Source organism: Maylandia zebra, linkage group LG16 (genome assembly GCF_041146795.1).
Source record: "Maylandia zebra isolate NMK-2024a linkage group LG16, Mzebra_GT3a, whole genome shotgun sequence".
Classification (NCBI taxonomy): domain Eukaryota; kingdom Metazoa; phylum Chordata; class Actinopteri; order Cichliformes; family Cichlidae; genus Maylandia; species Maylandia zebra.
Window position 1 is genome coordinate 29,173,381 of NC_135182.1, and position 18,943 is coordinate 29,192,323.

Here is an 18,943-nt window from a genome sequence, read left to right on the forward strand (position 1 = left end):
CAATAAAATGTAACAGGAACTAGCACATTATGTGTAAGACTTAAACTTCCATTTCATCAAATATTGCTATCTTTGCATATAATCTTTTATCTCAGCTCTCCTGTCCTTCATCTCTTCCATCTCTGAGAGGGACGTCATCTCACATCAGTGTTTGTGTTTTCACCTCCAGTGGAGCAGCTGCACCTGTAGCTCACTGATGTTTGCCGATCTGTTTGAAACTTTGCGGCCACTTCAAGAACAGAGAGTACCTCCAAGTATGCTCACAGCACTGCAGCAGCATTACATAGATGCTCAAGTACCGTAGCTCACCCCTATGGAAATCTGTATGCATGAACGACAGTGATGCAGTGCAAAACAAAGGAAGTACAGGACTGTGCAGCTGGTCTTTACTTTCTTGAATCATGAGTCGGCCCCGTGCTTCTCACATCCGGTACCAATGTGGCATTAACATCAGTGAAGCAGCGTTCAGCTGACACACAAAATGTTTTGATGCGTTTATTAAATCGTCCACAGTGTGTTCAAAAAGCATCTGCAAACAGACAGATGCACTGCCGCCTCCTCCACCACATGCTGATCTGGTCAATATTCACCCACAGTCTTAGTATATAGCAGCTAAGCTGCACACACACACACTCACACTCCTTTCTGCTTTAATCTGTCCACACACACACTCTTATATATCAGCTCACACAAAGATCCAGTAGGAGTGAAGAAGCAGAATGAAAAGAAGAAAAAAGGAAGACACCAATGAAATAATAAGAAAAGACTGTGAGAAAAGCAGGGCTGTAATTGCAATTCATTTCCAGCTCGGGCCCCTGGGGTGCTCTGAGTGCGTTTGATCCCAACGGCGAGCGAGCGAGTGTGGAAACTGAGAGACGCAGTCATATGTATGCAGCGGGGGGGAGCGGGAAGCAGAAAGCCTTTTAATATTCCAGGCCACGGGTTGGGATGAGAGACTGCTCTCATACCTTCAGGTTCATGAGCATAATGAGATTTTTATTTTGCTGAGTGCAGCCCGGGAGCACACCCGCACAAAATGCTGTCTGATCCGGGGCGCGTGCACGTGAGCGGACTATAGCTGAGCACACACGCTCCTTCAGACTTCACAATTAGGAAGTGGGGGGTCATTACTCCGACGTCTCCCTGGGTTCGGATGAGATTCATCGACTTAAATCTCACAATAAATACTCATAACATTAGCACACTTCCTCTCCTCCCTATTATCCACATCAATGGGTGGTTTCCCCAAACATCTCCTACGTTTCCCAGGCTCCTTAGGGCTGAAAAGGAACGCACACCACCCCACCCTGCTGAGGTCTTTGTCAAGAGGGATAAAACCCACGACGGGAGTTATGTTTCCCTGAGGTGAAACTCCTGACGCACAACTACCCAAACTATGTGTTACAGTAAGGGGAGGATAATTATGCACCGCAGAACAACCAAAATGGACACTACAGGGACAAAAGGTGCATCGTGGGTGTTGTGAGATCCACTTTTTTGGAACTAGACCTTTTCAAGGGCACTGCTGTTGTCATTTCTCAAAGCCAAGCTCTTGTTTGAGGTCCCTAAATGTATGCAAGATTAATCTTATAGATGAGTCGGTAAAAAAGGATCCAGAATGGTGATAAATCCAAACAGAGAGGATGATCTGCTGTTACCGAATGCATCTGAATGCACTGGAAAGGCTGTAAATAGGTGTGTGTACAATTACTCTCAGCCAGCACCCATTAGCAGGAATTACAGCCATAAATCAGTGGCAGGGAAGCATCAGATCTGCTAAACAGCAGTTTTATGGCACTTTTCACAGGCGGAGATCCTCTCATTCCTGCACGCTGAAGGTGAAATTGGTTTATTATGGATGTGCGGTGCACAAACTGACCCTCCTGAGTAATTCTCTATGTCAGACCCGCCTGGAGAGCGATCAGATGGACGGACAGATACTTCACCTCTGCCTCGAGCTGAATGGGACGGCGGGGTGGGGTCGCACTCAAGGTTGGGTGCAGACCAAGAAAGAGTGTGTGTGTGTGTGTGTGTGTGTGTGTGTGTGTGTGTGTGTGTGTGTGTGTGTGTGTGTGTGTGTGTGTGTTTGCATGCATATTGATCCCAAATAAGGACAGTCAGGCTTTCTGATCTCAGCCAGACTCAAGCCCCCCCCCATGGAGCAATCTGCAGCCTGACTGATTCCCATGGTAACTGTGTGTGTGTGTGTGTGTGTGTGTGTGTGTGTGTGTGTGTGTGTGTGTGTGTGTGTGTGTGTGTGACTTGACATTGTCCTCCTCGGCCTTCCTCCCCTGCCTTTTCCCTCCTCTGTCCTTCACAGACCTTGTTTCTCCTCGTCTGTCTTTGTGAGGACGCATTCACAGAGTGAGGACATTAGTGAAGATATTTTTTGCACAGAGACCCAGAAAACATAAGCGAGGGTTAAATATGACCACATGGGCCCCTTTCAGTCAGTCCTCTGTCTCTGAGTTAAAGTCAGACTTCACAGCTTTTTACTTTTGATCTATCTGAGAAATAAAAACATAGAACCAAACAACCTGAAGCACTGAGAGCTGCAGTTCCTCTAATGTCCACTAGGGACTTCAGCAGTGAGTCAGTCCCCATAAACGCCCATGTTAAAATGAAAATTTCAAAGTTACAGCAGAAATTAGCAGGTTTACAGCAGCTTTTCATTCTTCTTGATGTGATACCTGGCCTCCCTGCAGTCTCTTCAACAAGTTGTTTTGACTCCTCCCCCTTTGTGATAATTTTCTCCTGTGATAATTGGCTGCTCCTTATAAATAAATGTTAAAGAGCAAATATCTATTGCAACTACCAATAACAACAAAAAAAAGCTGCAAAATTAAAAAAAAAATAGAAAAGAAAAGAACTTCACTGTAAGCTGCACTAAAATGTTTAAGGTCACCTCTATGGTGTTGTTTTTGTGCCACTATTCTGAATGCACGTAAAAAAAAAAATTGAGCGCACCTAAAAACAATTTGCAGGTGCAAGTGTTGCATTTTGAGGAGAAATTTATTTTGAGTGAAGAAAAGCTAAATTTGAGTGAACAAAATTCATTGCTGCGTGCAAAAAATGTATTTCAGTGTTTGCTATTATCCACACACACACACAATAGCAGCCCCTCTCGCTCAGTTTTTGCACTTGCTCTTGCTCGCAATGTGTTGCTCGCGCTCTCAACATTTCTGTACACCGTTATATTTGTGCCACAAAACCAGCCAATCACAGACTTGGATGCAAAAAGATCTGGAGACGAAAACAGCCAATCAATCAGCTCGAAATGACGAAATGCAATATCCCAGAAACCATTTCGTCCAAAACTCAAACGAGGCAGTGGCAGAGGAACACAGAGTGGTGGAGTTTGAAATATTACTCTTTCTGGGTCACAAAATAAACTTTTAAGATATTTTCATGTGAGAATGGTGCTGTGTAAACTTCAAATATCTGCTCGATTTATCAAGACATCACATGTTTGCATAAGTGCTCTAACGTTTCCGGAGATGCCTGTTACCCACTAGCTCAGTGGTCCCCAACCTTTTTTGCGCCACGGACCGGTTTGTGCCCGACAATATTTTCGCGGACCGGCCTTTAAGGTGTCGCAGATAAATACAACAAAATAAAACTAGTACCGGTACCGAAAAAAAGATTTATTCATAACACACGTGAAAAGACTCAGGAAAACCGAGTTAACGAAAAAAACGATAACAAAATAACGCTAAAAACCCTGAAAACCATGCATTTCACACCCAAGTCTCAACTCTCGCGGCCCGGTACCAAATGACTCGGCCCGGGGGTTGGGGAGCGCTGCACTAGCTGACCGCATAGCTGGACTGGCCATTGGGCATACCCGGCATTTGCCCGGTGGGCCGATGGTGATTTTTCATTTTTGTTTGTTTGTTTGTTTGTTTGTTTGTTTGTTTTTGTAACGGTATAAACAATGAAAGGTGGTGGATTAGCCAACTGGTAATGATCAACTCTGGGCTGGACCAATTACAATACATCCGTATTGAGGGGAAAAGGAACGCGATTCGTCCCGGACTTCAGCGAGAATGAAAAAGACACAAAGCTGAAGTTATTCTGTGTCTTTGCTGTCTTTTCTTCTCTCATTCTCTCTCCCCCTCCCTCTCCTGTTGCTACTTCAATCATGAAACTGATCAATGATCAGCTGATCGTCTCTTTTGTTTGTTTATCGCCCACTTTGCGCCAGAAAGAGGAAACCAGCGGATGTCGCGCTAAGCAACAGCAGCACGTTCAAGCTTCAGAAGCTGTTGTTAGAATTTATTTAATATTACTTTCTAGTATCAGCTGATGTTTGCTGGAGCCACAGCTGTAAAAGCTGCTGGCCATGATATCGGTTTGGATATGTGGTGACAATATTTTCACGGACCGACCTTTAAGGTGTCGCAGATAAATACAACAAAATAAAACTAGTACCGGTACCGAAAAAAAGAAGATTTATTCATAACACACGTGAAAAGACCCAGGAAAACCGAGTTAACGAAAAAAACGATAACAAAATAACACTAAAAACCCTGAAAACCATGCATTTCACACCCGAGTCTCAACTCTCGCGGCCCGGTACCAACACGCAGGATCTGATCTCAAATTTCTCCTCAAAGTGCAACACTTGCACCTGCAAATTTTTTTACGTGCACTCAGAATAGTGCCACAAAAATAACGCCATACACCTCTGAGGTCACCTGAAGGGGAAAAAAAAGGCTGCATCTTCAGTGTTTACCAATCAGCTGGGTGTCTGACGTCCTGAGGAGCAAATATTTGGATGTCACACAAGAACATTTGGATTTAAAAGTCTGGTTTAATAAGCTGGACCTAAGCCTTTTAAAAGAGAGGCCGATAAAAGGACCTGAATATCAATTCTAAAAGCAACAGGGAGCCCACGTAATAAAGCTGTAAGCAGCGTGAGCCAGACGCTCTCCTCTTTTTCAGGAACAGCAGTCTTAAATCACATGCAGGCCCACTATGTGACGCTGGAGGAAGACCCAATGAAAAGATACTACAGTGGTCGATGAGCCACAGAAGCCTGGAGAAGCTTTTCTGCATCATACTGAGGGGAAAAATTGCTTAACACATCATAAAATGCATTTTTATTATATAAGGGTATAAACAACAGCAGCTTAGATTCCGGAGGAGTTGACCCCTGCTGGACGTTAGCACACGTTTAACGAACTTTGAAGAATTACAATCACATGAAATTAACATTTAAAGACATAAAAAGAATTTGCTGCTTAATCCTCTGAGGTCTGGTTCATCACGGGTGATAATCCCAATCTAACCCTTTTCAGAAAGGCTAAAACGAGTTTTTTTGAGAACATGTAAATAGTTTTTTTTTTTGATGTGGATAATGTCTGTTCGTCCAAGACATGGAACAACATCCATCCATTTCCGTACATTTATCCGCATGGGGCTTTAACCTATCCCAGCTATCTTTTGGGCTAGAGCCACGGTACGCAGATAGACAACCATTCACTCCTACACCAAGTCTGGAATCACCAGTTCATTTAACATGCATGTCTTTAGACTGTGGGAGGAAGCCAGAGTACACGGAGGGCCAGAAAAACCCCAGCTGGTCAAAGGCTACAAACCCAGGACCTTACGGTGTGTTCACACCGAACGTGATAGACGCGACCAAAAAGCGCCACACGCCCCTAGCTGGTCACGTGCACATTTGCACCTCGATGCGAATTGGTCGGGCTTCAAAATATGCAATTTTCACGCACGTGAAGCGGAAATGTGGGAGGAAGTAGTGCCAGATGGTATGTTTGCAAGATGGCAGCTGTTGATCTAGCGTTTGAAGAGACAGTCTCCCTTCTCTATTTACTGTGGAGAGCAGAGCAGCGGCGTACTGTGCAGAGCAGCGCTACTTGCTTGCGCGACTGACGCGTTTTCACGACGCAAATCTGCTTCTGAATTTTCGCGGGACCCCCAGTCGCGCTTCATTGTGCTCCTCCATTGACTTTATATGTAAACCTAACACTCTAGTCCAGGGGTGGGCAATCTCAGTCCACGAGGGCCGGTGTCCGTGCAGGTTTTAGATCTCACCTTGGGTCAACACACCTGAATCACATGATTAGTTCGTTACCAGGCCTCTGGAGAACTTCAGGACATGTTGAGGAGCTAATTTAGCCATTTAAATCAGCTGTGTTGGTTCGAGGACACATCTAAAACCTGCAGGGACACCGGCCCTCGTGGACTGAGATTGCCCACCCCTGGACTAGTCGCATCTATCGCATTCGGTGTGAACGCACCGTTAGGATCATCTCCGAGCTGGTTGGATGGGTAGGTAGATATACTCTGACTTCTTAGAATTAGTTGGGAATACCACACAGTGGTAATTTTTACCAATATTCACCAAGAATTTTGTGCAAAAGGACAATAACACCTGAACATGTTACCTGGTTCATAGTTTAACAGTAATCAACAAGGAGTTAAATCATCCAGAGGCAGGAATCTTAGACTCCCAGACCTCTGCCTTCTCAGCCATGTCCTCCAGCTCTTCTCAGAAGGCACTGAGGTGTTCCCACCAAAGAGGGCGTCCTTCTAACTCAGAAGCACAGATTTCGCACCCAGACGCCCCTTGGAGCATGCTCATTTCTACTGCTCGTATCCATAATCATCATATTCAAATAATAAGAAGGATATGAGGGGGTAAGGCTTTAACGACGCAGCCGACACTTGTTAGTGGATCCATCCATTGTTGGTTTGCGTCTTTATTTGGGATTTGTTGACAGTCAGACAAATACAGAAAATCATCCGACTCATCCTGAGTGGATTAGAGGATTCGATGCCTGCTAGATCAAAGGTAAGAGGCAGCGCAGGTCCTCAGAAGTGCTGTTTTCATGTTTGCCTGGGAGGAAATAGCTCTTTTCTGTAGTGCAGCTCTGCACGGTCCCATGAGGAGTCCTGGAAGGATGCATGAAACGCTGGGAAAGCATTAAAGGAGTCTGATGCACTTTTATTTTTACAGAGCTCCTAGACAGCGAATGACAAAAACCAGATGTTTGTGGACAGCTGAGGTTCAGGTGAAACAATAGGGTGTGATGGAAGCATAAAGGTTTGTTTCCTGCACTGTTACAGAGGAAAATGGGGGGAAAACAAGGAGGAAGATGGGAGTTCAGGGACTGATCTACCTTATTCAATACGCACTGAGAGACGAACACATGTAAATTAGGTTAGGTTAGATTAAATTGGATTACATTTAACTGATCTGAAAGTTAAAATAACAAATGAGTGGCGCACAGGTTGAAACCCCTAATGCAGCCTTCAAGGACAAACAGACAAATACGAGCAGGAAACCTCTTCACGCTGCGGCGCTTCTCTGCAGGAGGGAAGTGTCTGTGTTTCCTCTGAATACCACCAGCGTGACAGGAGAGGATGCGTCTGTTATGACAACCCCAAACACACAGATAAAACCCAAAAACTTTAAAAACACAACCACACTGAACCCCCCCGCCCACAGAGGTCTGAGTAGCCGTGCTTTACGCGCTTGTCAGCATCTCAAAAATACGTAAAAAAACACTTCTTTGCTGAAAGATACAGCAAACTCCCATTAGCTCGCGGCCCCTGAGGCACACGAGGCTCACCGGCTTCCTTTCAGAGGATAAAAGATGAAGAACACGCAGGATCTGAGCTGAAATTGTGATGCAAACAGGCGAGAAATCTGGGTGCATGTCATGCTTTTCAAAGAGTAGAAAAATAAAGTTTTGGGATCAGGCGGCCTGACCTCATTATGGAGTTATCGGTCCTCTCTATTACGTTTAGAGAAGTTTCATCATTCACGTAGTAATGATGCGAAGAGGAGCAGTGGATGTAGAGGTGAAGGTGGTGGTGACAGTCATAATCAGCTATTCTTTTTAAGGAAGTACCAGAGTTTTAGCGTAGGTTTTAGTGTAACAATGAGGAAAATGTTCTATCCTCCCATTTTTGAATCCTTCTCCTTGATTTCTTGGGTTTGTTTAATCTAAAAAACTGGAGAAAAACTGACACTGATGAAATGAGGGTCGTCTCAAAGTCACGGACCATTGGTTTGGAGCCAGGATCCGGATCCTGAATCAGATTATGATCTGAAGATTTTACCCTCCACAATTCCAAAATATTAATTTGATGAACTCTGAGCTGTTTGGTTATCCTTGTTGTCTTGTGACCAAATGCACAGATAGTCTCCAAATTGCGCCTGGAGAAGGAAGCAACCTCTTGACTACTGCTCACAGTGTGTTTTTTGCCCTACTGCCCAAATTCAGAAGGTCATTTTTTGCATCTCCATCCTTTTTTCCCCTTCTTGGTTCATGAAAATCTGTCACAATGATATAAAAATATGCATTACTGTGACATTTTTGCATCCAGTCCCATGATACTGTGAAAGCAACTGCAAATATGTCTCCCTCACGACTAGCGTATGCCAGAGGATCCTGTGTGACCATCGTCTTGTTCACTCGACCCTCCACTGTTACCATGACTGTCACATGACTGCAAACCCAGAGCTGTTTGTTGAAGAAGATTCTCAGCCTGTACGCCGTGTTTAGTGCTCAGATAGAAGACGCCGAGTACAATGTCTGAACTCGGACACCTTCCTTTCTGCTGCCATACAGAAACCAGGAAGTATTACAAAGCATTGGGAGGGTGAAGGCGGTGGCGATAGAGGGGCTGTCTCTCAAAGATATCCCACACCGGTTCCAACCCAGCGCTCGTGCCGTCCCGCTCTGCAGACGCCAGCCTTTCATCTCTTTTACTTCACCCCGAGACGTCAGCCCCGCTCTTCCTCCTTTCTCCTCCTCCTCTCCCGCTGTTCCCTTCTTTTTGACCAACACCCAAAGACCCAGACTCACCACCCACCCGCCTGTCTACACTTGTCGGACTCCTTCGGTGTGTTTTCAGGGGTCACTTTCTGAAGCTAGCCATAGTAATTTGAGACGACTGACTGTGTGAAGTTAGAGCTTCAGCCTCCTGAGTGCTTCGTGTTTGCACGTAAATTACCTTCAATCCTGAAGTAAAAATATGTTTTTGGAGATGGAGGCCTGGCTTGTGTCTGCTGTTTGGTGCTGAGTGGGTAGCAGTAGAAACACTCCTTCAGCCTTTAACGCGGTTATATCAGTCCTAAGGGGGTTAGAGCGGGAGGAGCTGATGGATTTGTCATTTTTATTTTAAGTCCTGTAGTTTGAGTAAAAACAGCCTGAACCCATCCCTCACCTCTTTTTAAAGACCATAAGCACGTCTGAAGTGGCTTTTGTGGGTTTAAAGAGTTTCCAAAAACTGCGAGAGCGGCGTGAGCGAGCTGAGGCGAGGCGAGGCAGGCGGTTAAATAATGAGCCGAGTCGCTGCAGAGCTGCTGATCCAGGTGATAATTCTCTGCAGGTTAATTACAGTGAGCTCCCCTCTCACACTGTTTCCTCACTGCCATTAGATGTATTGTTATAAAAATCACCATTAGCGGCACTTTAAAGCTGCTGCAGCACAAATAAAAGGACAAATTGTGCGTCGAGGGTTAAATACGTCCAATTATGTGCAATTACCGGCATCATCTTTGACTGATTTCAACACTCGCACTTCTCTGTCTACATCTGCTGCCTCAAAGCTCAGAAATGGCTGTTCATCTCAATCTATACACACGTTTTCTTAAATAACTCACATTTGGCTGACAGCCCACACACACAAACACACACACACACGCACACACACAGGATGCCTGAAAGGCCTTTGAAAAGCTGTGAGATAACATCCGTCCGTCCTCCTGCTCCTCACCTTCGCCTTTGTCTCACTTTCTCTTTGTGTCTCTTTCACAGCGAAGTGGCTGTGCTGTGTTTAAAGCAAAGTTTAAAGCAGTATCGAGGCGGTGGGCGAACCCAAAGCACTACAACAGCTTCTCCACAGCCAGCACGCTCCATTTACCGTACACACACACACACACACACACACACACACACACACACTTTGAACTTGCCATCTCACATGGAATTGCATTGCTGTGTTTGCAGGCTTAAATAAAGGCTCAAACAGGTGATTCTGATTGGTTTGGAAGTTGTATAGATCAGATAGTCCAGAGGTCCAGTTCAGGAACTACAGTTAGCTGAGGTGAAAACTAGCAGACAGCTAGCAGCTTTTTTTTTTCTTTTTTAATTTATTTTTGGGGCTTTTCAGCCTTTATTTTGATAGGACAATAGAGAGAAGACAGGAAACAGGGATAAAGATGCGCAGTAAATGGCCTCAGGGTGGATTCAGACTCAGCCCGCTGCATTAGCCTTACAGCTCTGACCTTTGACTGAAGAAACCTTATCAATTGGGTCAAAGTCATACAAAATATGAAAATCAGTAAAAACCTTATATTACGCACTATTTTTTATGGATTGTATTCAAATTTCACAACACTGTATTATAACCTTGTAGGACGTGCGTACCTGGTTTTGACCTTTGACCTTGACCTTCATCGTTAGGACCATACGTTAAAGCTGACTTTGATAAAAACCATACTGAGTAATATATCATATGAAAGAGCATGGAGACACATTTTTTTAAAACGAAGCCACTACGACGTCACTATGATGCCATAAAGTTTCACAAAATCACAAATTGCTTCAAATTGACAAATATTCAGAAACTAGTCATATTAACACTCTTTCATAAACCTGGCCCCACCCCATCATGCGATAAGGTGGGGCCAGGCTTCACAATGAACTCACCCGAAACTCCGGCCGACCGGGACCCACACCCAATCTCACACCCTGGCTCAGGCGACCAGAGGACCATCTGTGGGGGGACACTCCCACTAGGTCCATATCTGGGACTCCCCACCACCTGACCCCAGAACCGAAGAAGCCTCTCGGATGAGAGGTGAAACGTCTTCAAGTAACCCAAAGAAGTCCAGACGCTCTTCTCTGCAAGCTCCCTTGACTACGATGACCTGGATGACTGAGAACCTTCACAGACACTTTGGCATTAGTAGCTTCACCTTCTGCTTTATTTCAGCCTTTGTCTCCCGTACAGTTTGAGTTTGCTGTAAAACTTCTGTAACCTCACATTACGCTGCTGGTTTCCTTGGTAAAACTTCCAGAAATAGCTCAGCCTGTGGGCGATTTGTTCCACCTCGTTGACTGATGGTAACTGGGGCCTTTTTTCCTTTTTCGTTCCCTCCTCTTAACTTCTAAACTGTGATTAACACAAGCAATCCATCGCACATCTATAATTTGACCTGCAGGGCTCAGGATTACACATTAACCTTCCCTCGGTCGCCCCTGGCTGAGCTCGCTTCTGATTAACAAGTACAACTTTTTACTTCCAAGGCTTTCAAACCTGACCTGTGTTCAGATCAATGGTGCAGAGAAGATGGAAAATTATAGATGACCTGTGCTCCGAAACAGGTGAAAGAAAGTTCTAACAGAGAGAAACTCATCATGGAAGTACGAGTATAACACGCAGGCTATTAAAAATTCAACTTTACTCTTACAGGAGGACTAATTGTAGTCTTACGCCCACATTAAATCTGATTCACACCTCAGACCAGTGAATCTAAATGACCTTTAGCTCTTCAGAAAAGCCCCACTTTGCCTACAACCCCTCACCCTCAACAATTGTATAAATTTAGCCTCATGCGGGCTTAAAAGTCTGACACATTAACTTTTACAAGGAGGAAAATTCCGTAGGGAAAGCTGAGCTGAACTTTAAATATGCAGAGATGCTCACATCACGCAAACATGTTCAGTTTGGCAGGAGAAAATGCTGGCATTTGCTAATTAGCGCTAAAGACACACCTGAAGCTAATTAAAGGAATAATTTCTCATATTTTCTGGACTAATCTGGATCTAATATGGATGGGATCAGCCAAATTATAATGCAGCATCTGGAAACCGTAAACATGCAGCAGAAGGTGAATAATAGCAGGGGCGGAGCTGCATCCAGCCGGGCCCTGGGCAGAAACTTCCTGTCGGGCCCCCCAGTAACCACCCCATTATACATGAAACCATAAATAGCCTTAGAGCAAAAAAAAAAAAAAACAAAAAAACTACAACAAAATAGAACAGTTTATTTGTGTGAGAGGAAATTAAATATTTTGATGACCGAGTAGCCGAGTATTTTTCTTAAAGAAATTTAAAATCCAGATACTTTTACTTTTTCTCAAGTATTTGCTAGTTTTCCAAAATTCTTATGGATTGTTGAATAATATCAGTAACAGACCTGGCTGGATTTATTTCCTAGAGGGCTGTGCGGCAAAAATGTATTACCAAGTCCCAGATGATGCCAACCATAATAGCACTTAAAACCAAAATAATCAATCAGTGAGTTGTTTTGGAGAAAGGTATTTATTCTGATAATGAATAGTAGTTTGACTTGTTGTTTGTTAGGGAAAAATATGAAAAAAAACATCACTGGTATCAGGTTTTTAAAGAGGAAAGTGTGCTAGTTGCCATTGCTTGGATGTTGCGCAGCAAAATGGGGCAATTTGTTGCATCAAAGCTTAACAACAAATTAATATAAAAATAACAAATGAAATTATAAAGGTCCAAAAAACAGATTTCTGCATGACCACATCCAAAAGATGGAGGTGAAGATAAGGTCATCATAAGAGTACTATGTCACGGCTGCAAACAGAGCATGGTGGTTCACTATGGTAACCTGACTTCATGGTGTGATGATGGGAACTTTTCCAGATTTTTTTGATGTTTTGTGCACAGAACAATTGCTTACTGTGAAGAAAACCAGATGTTAACTGCTGACTGCTGCCCTGAAGGTTATTTGTGATGCCACCATCCAGCGTTTGCTGATGTTTTGGCAGAGGACAACCCTTTGTGGTTGGAAGCAGGGGAAACCTGAGGAGTTTGTCAACATTTCAGGAGAATGTGTGTTAATTCATCCAGCTTAGATCAGCCTTTAGATCAGTGGTTCCTCAACCTCTGTAAATCCAGCTGTGTGATTTCTGTGACAACCAAAAAGTTTTCTAAACCCTTAAAAACCTGCCAAACGGAGGTTGGTGCAGTTGCTGGGTGGTGGGATTTTTTACTAAGTAGGGAACGTGGGTCATGGTAGGAGGACCTCCCAGCCCAGGCGTGCCCCCCCACTCCCCGGTGTACAGATGTGGCTCCTGGCTCTCGTTAGCAGGTCTGGACCCACTTTGTTTCGCTCGGTTTGGGTCTCCTTGTGTTGCTGGTGGATGTATGTGGGGTGGAGATCATCTTGCAGTTGCTTGGAGCGATCCAGGCTAACAAAGGGCACCTTTGTCTTAGCGGACCCTTATCTGTCCACCAGCATCAACTCTCTCCTACTGCTCAGAGGCACTCAAGTAAACCCACACTTTACACTCCAAACACACACATTGAAACATGGGAAGCAGCATGGTGCACGAGCTCAGTGGTGCACATACGTGTATCATATAAATCCCTGCATGTTTGCAGATGTGTGGGCACACACTAGAACATTAGTTATTAGCAAAGATGTTTAAATGAGCTGCTGTGGAAGTACCAAATCATATGGTCACGCCGAGCAAACAATAAATCCTGTGTGAGGTTCATCTGCCTGCACACATTTACATACACCCACACACTCTTACCTCTTCAGATCCATGCATATCATCCCCGAGCAATTAACATCTATACTGATGCCTCTGCATCTGCATTGTCTGCCGCCTTGTTTTTATTCCTTTGTTTGCTTTGCACCAACAGAAGTTCTTTATTTTCCTAACTTTATTTCTTATTGATAAGGCTGTGCAGTGAATCTGAATCTGCTCCTACCTTTGCAGGATGCAGTCAGTTCCTGTCCTCTCCGGGGAAAACCCGCACTGAAAACGAGGTGTTTTCTCTCTCTCTCACTGCGCCATAAACAAGCTTAAGGCTCATTATTTTCTTTTTCTCCAAGAACCTATAACACAGAAATCTTTGTAAAAGTTGTGTACTTATTGTTTTTTGCTCTCATTTTTGCATCAAATCTTTTTTCGCTCTTGCTTTCAAAGATTTTCACGGTATTCCAGACCCTGTTTGGCAGCTGTTGGTTTGGTTATTGCCCGATCTTAAATATGCCAGACGTCCTCAGACTTCTCCTGAGTTGATGGAGAAACTCTGAGTGGAAACTATTTGCCGCCCCTGTCTGCCGTGTTTTGGTGCAAACAGATGGGAGGTCGATTCAGATGAGCTGCTGGTGTTCTGGTGGTAAAGGTGTCTTAAATGAGGCACAGAGGATTCAGGTTAAACTGCAGGAACTGATGCAGCTTATACATAATGAATGCAATTAGTTACAGACGCATTAATTAATTGAATTTACTAGCAGTGACGTGTACAGGTGTGAATTCTTGGTGGCAGGTCTTTATTATTGACAGAAGGTGTCTGGGACGTATTCACTGGAGGTTTTAAGAACCTGCAAAACAAAAATATGAGATTTTTAGAAACGCTGGAGATTCTGGGGATTTGCAGAATTGATTTTTAGCTGAAAACAAATTAAAATTATGATTCAGTGGGGTATTGATTTGTCAGCATTCTGCTTGACCTCCACGTAGCTGGGCAGAACTGTTCAGCCACACAATGATAATAAAACAGAAATCTTTATCTGTTTAAGTAAAAACCTTTGTTCTCACGCTGAGCTCGACTGCTGATGTTCCTCCTGCAGACACACCAACCGTTTTTGAAGCCAGCGCTAACGGTCTGTATCCTAATCGCTTCTCCTCGGCGTGAGTCACCGCGCGGATCCGTCCGACTATCTGAGCTCTGTCGTCTTTGACGCCGGCAGACAAAGAAATCTGTTTATCCGCGTCAAAATGTGAGCAGTCTGCAAAACCAATTAAACGCCCATTTGCTCAATTGCTCCCACAATGTGCGCCCTCACACATCGCGTGCACAGACCGGACTATTTGCTGGAATTCTCCACGGCAGATGACGGCCATTTCCTCCCCACAGTCACACTGGGAGAGAATTTAATAATCTCTGCTTACAACGGGGAATCCCATCCCGTCTCATTTGCTCCCATTCACTCCCAGAGAGCCTGGACTCATTTATCCGCTGCCACTTTGACCAAAGTTTGAATGTAGCACCAATAAATGACCAACTGGTGGTTAAATGGATGTCAAAAGGAAATGATAATAACTAAAATTTACTAAATGATTATTAAATATTAACATTACTGCTTATTTATCCTCCTAAAAACCAGCCTGTTCATTTATGTCCTCTGTAATAGACATTTGTTTTTGGTTTATGTCTATTTAAGCTACCCTACTGAGTCCTGATGTACTAAATAGAGGACATCCTGGCCGTTCCATTGATATCTCATGTGTTTAGTCTTCAACCTAAACGTCTCTAAACGTCTGATTATTTAAAGAAAAGCTCAAACCTCAGGCACTCAGTCAGCCGTCTGCTTCTTTCTGCCTCAAGATATTACCCAGGATTCCTTTTGGCCCCGGCGCTGAGCCCCTGATATACGGTGTGTATTCGTACCTGGCTGCAGGGGGGCTCGGAGGGACAATAAAGAAGAGAATAATCCTTGTAATTAACTTTAAGCTCAGAGAAACTCCATCAGGTTTTTTTACACTCACATGTGCTAGCAGCGAGGCGTGGAGTCAGGGTCTGGTGCCAGTGTATGCAGTATGTTTGCCTTTAGTTTCTCAAGGTGTTTAATGGTCTAAATGCACTCAGTCTTTTGTAAGGAGCTGCATTTTTCTCTCCTTATTCAGAAAGAGATGAAGCTTATGTTAAAACAAACCGTGTCACAACAGTCTGTACATATCTGAACAAGTTTTAATAATCGTGGCGGGGGATTAGAGGAAAGCTCGTTTCTTCAGCCAGATTCTGTTGGAGGAAGTCATTTTCTTGGCCTTGTTATACACGCAGCAGAGTTTCCACTTGGCTCTTTACATGTACACAAGTCTAAAGACGGGAACCGGCTGGGAAGGCAGAGTGCGGTGATGAAAAAGCAAAAAGAAAGTTAAGTCTTTCTAGATCCAGACGAGCTGTTTGGCTACACGTGAAGGTTTGCTGCCTTTCAGCTATGATCTGTCAGTTATGACGTGATCAAGAAATATTTTGTGTGCCAGCACATTGCACAGTTTGCATCATTTGTTTTCTAAATGAATCACTGAAATGAGGTTTATACCCCCGCATTAGCCAGCAAAGATCACATTGTCGCGATCAGATACCCGGATCAGGGCGTCACTGAAGAGGCGGGGCTTCTGGGACATCTCTGTTCGCTTCAGCTGTCAAATCAGGACGAAGGTGGGAGTGTTCGCAGTGTGTGACTGTATGTAGGTGTTGCTGCTTGTTTGGATGCCGCACCTTTAATTCTTATTCTTCTTCTTTCAGCTGCGCCTTTCAGAGGCCTCCACAGAATATCTTCTACTTCCATCTCACCATCTTTCCTCTGCGTGTCCTCCTTCACTACATCCGTGAACCTCCTCTGAGGTCTTCCTCTTTTCCTCCTCCTTCCACTATCTCCTCTATCCCTCAGGGTTTCAAAATTATTTTTTACTTTCTTTATTACAAGCTAACAAGAGGCAGCTCCAGTGTCCACAGCGCCGATGAAGATCTCGTGGACTCTAGAGCCAAACAGCTGAGCTCACATTCAAATAAAATGATAATTGATGAGGTCTGCATGTCATCACCATCATGTGGAAAGCGCTGAGAATCTGGACTCCCTCTGTCTCATCTCCCTCTGCTCTGAGCTCCTCTCTCTCTTTCTGCTTGGCTGTGCTTCTGAGAGTCGGGGGAGACAGACGGGGTCTTTGACTCGAGCTGCGATGCTATCGCCCCTTCAGCACAGGCCCGTCTTTGTCTGCTCCCCTCTGCTTTGGCTCGACAGGTTTCCCGTTGCTTGTGGAATTTCAGAAACACGGAATAATGAGAGGTGTAAATCAGGACAGAAAAAATGTGAAATTCACCGGAGAAGTCAGAGGATGTGGAGATTTGCAAAGAGCCGAGCTTCCCTCGCCTCGTTACTCATGGAAAGTTATGGAGATGTCAAGGAAACATATCAGAGGCACAGCGGGGACCCTCACGTGGACTTTTGCGCCCTATTGTCACTTCAAACAAACTGTACCTCACAGGAGGTTTTCTATCAGATGTTTGAAGCCACTCAGGTTTAAATATTAGCATCTAACTGGCTAAACAAACTGAGCAGAAGCTCCAGAGAAATACCTCCACCCTGCAGCGATGGGAGATGATTCAGTCTCTCTGGACACACACATGAAAACATGAAGAATCATTACTGTTTAGTCATACAGAGAATACACTGCTGTCTTTCAAAAATGCTCATGTCTTCCTGAGTGGATACAGAAATGGTTCTCTAAGTGCTGCTGACACAGGCTGAGAGTTTAGACCCAGGAGCGAGCACGAGGCTTCAACAGTGCTCCTCTTTTAAACCACATGACATTAACTTGTCCACCATTTGAACAGCTCCATTCACACAGCTCTAGAGACCAATCACTGACTGCCTAATAACCAATGGTCAATGAGGAAAATGGTTAGGGAAAAATTCCCTAACCATTTGGCAAAAGGTCGCAGCAGGTTGCCGACTGTCGTTGAGTGAACTTGGTCACAAAGCAGTATTGAGTGAAACCTCTTCCTGATTGCTTGCAGTTTTCCTAAAAGACAAACATGGCTCCCTTTTACAGAGACTGCTCACCTTCAAAGTACAAGTTGTACCTTTTTGAGGTTTCTTCCTGTTAAAAGGGAGTTTTTCCTTCCTACAGTCGCCAAGCGCTTGCTCTTCGGTGTCAGCTTAGTGTCTGGGTTTTTTCCTGTATTGTTGTAGTCTCTGCCTTACAATTTCAAGGTGACTGTTGTGATTTGGTGCTATATAAATAAAACTGGACTGACTTCCCAATTGAAGTGAAACGTGTTGGTAGGCACAACTTAAACGTTGAAAGCAACTATTCTCTGTTAATTACCGCTCATTTGGTGGCAGATAGTTGGCTGTTTGCAGATAAGTCATCGTCTTCCACTGCAACAGTCGGATAGAAACCAAAGCAATCACAAGAAGGTTTGTGGTGCAGCGCCCTCTTTGCAAACTATTTCAGTGCTGCGAATCACACTGCATTTTCAACCTGCTGCAACCATTTGCAAGTCTAGCGACTGGAGGTCAGCATTGGGGTTCCAACCAGTGTGACTGAGGCTTTAGTGTGACCACACCTTTTAGAGCAGGGGTGCTCAATCCCAGTCCTCGAGAGCTACTGTCCTGCAGCTTTTAGATGCATCCTTGTTCCGACACAGCTGAATCAAATGAATGGCTTGTTATCAGGCCTTCTCCAAACTTGATGGCATGCTGAAGAGGTGATCAAACATTTGATTCAGCTGTGTTGGAGTAGGGATGCATCTAAAAGCTGCAGGACAGTAGCTCTCGAGGACTGGGATTGAGCACCCCTGTTTTAGAGATATACAGCATCATATCCTCATGCAGGGACATCTAATAGTTTTTTGATGCCTCGAACAGGATTCGAACCTGCGTCGTCACACTATTGTTGCTTGGAGTCAGCATTTATCCCCACTGCATCATCTTCAGCACTGAGAGTCATTTTGTTTGTGTTGGAGCAGGTGAGGAATCGCTGGTTCTCTTGAAACTTGTGATCCTGAGTCAGCTCCTGTTGACCTGCTGTGAGTCCAAACTCAGAAAGCAAAGCCGCAGTCGCAGGTCAAAGGTTCGACTCCCACTGCTGATTATGCAGTTTGGTTGGTTCAGTTCAGGGATTCTAGTTAACCGAGGTGAAGCCTAGCAGACAACTAGCAGCTATAGCCACCTGGGTCAATTCAATTCAGTTTTATTTATACAGCACCAAATCACAACAACAGTCACATCAAGGCGTTTTATATTGTAAGTTAGACGCTACAATAACACAACAGAGAAAACCTTAACAAGCACTTTGGCGACGGCGGCCTCTTTGACTCATCCACCTGTAAGTCAAAGAGGCCACGCCTCTAATAGTGTTAATTTTAAGCCTTAATACAATTTAAAGAGATGAATTACAAATAAA